The following is a 756-nucleotide window of genomic DNA, read 5'->3' as shown; positions in this document are numbered from 1 at the left end:
ATGCTGCTAGGGAACTCGTCCAAGATTTCAAAGCAATAATAAATTGTAGATGTTCGATGAGGAATTGATTGACTATTTCAACGATGATTTTTAATTTTATTACTATAAGAGGTTGAGGGCAAAAGCTTTGTCTTGTTTTACTGCCTTGAAGGAATTTGAGTTGTGTCAGGCCTCACACAAACAGGTACATTACTGCTTACAGCTGTGCATCTTGTGGAATATAAGCGGACTACGTTCAATTTCTTTGGGCAGTTAGTGAGCAAATCATTCGTTGCTTGTAACAAGTTATTGCATGTGGCCCGTTGTGAAGCGAGTTTCTAAATATTCGCACCTGTCAAAAACGATTTTCCAAGTTGTCTTGCAGGAAGTTCGGTCTCAAAAAGTGTTGTCGACATAGTCGATAATGACACGGTTCGTGGTTCATACTTGTACGCTTACCCAACTATTTAATTAGCTTGAAAATGCAAACTAACTCGACATCTATCGTTCGATTTAAATTGAAGTGCACTAACTAAGATACAACTTTACCTCTCTCGTCGACTTAATGTATATGTTTTACTACAATTAAAACGCATTGATTGTATGTACACTTCTTCTTACCTTCCGGATTACGTAGAACACTCGAAGTGCTGTTTATCACATCAAACCATCAACTAGTGCCATACGGGAAGGGTATCCGAACTTCGTTTTCAATTGAATATCATTTTATTACCTGTTTTTCGCTTTTTCAATTCAAATTATTAAAAAAAAAAAAAA

This window comes from Glossina fuscipes, unplaced genomic scaffold, assembly GCF_014805625.2.
Source record: "Glossina fuscipes isolate IAEA_lab_2018 unplaced genomic scaffold, Yale_Gfus_2 114592, whole genome shotgun sequence".
Taxonomy (NCBI): Eukaryota; Metazoa; Arthropoda; class Insecta; order Diptera; family Glossinidae; genus Glossina; species Glossina fuscipes.
This window is presented reverse-complemented; position numbering follows the sequence as displayed.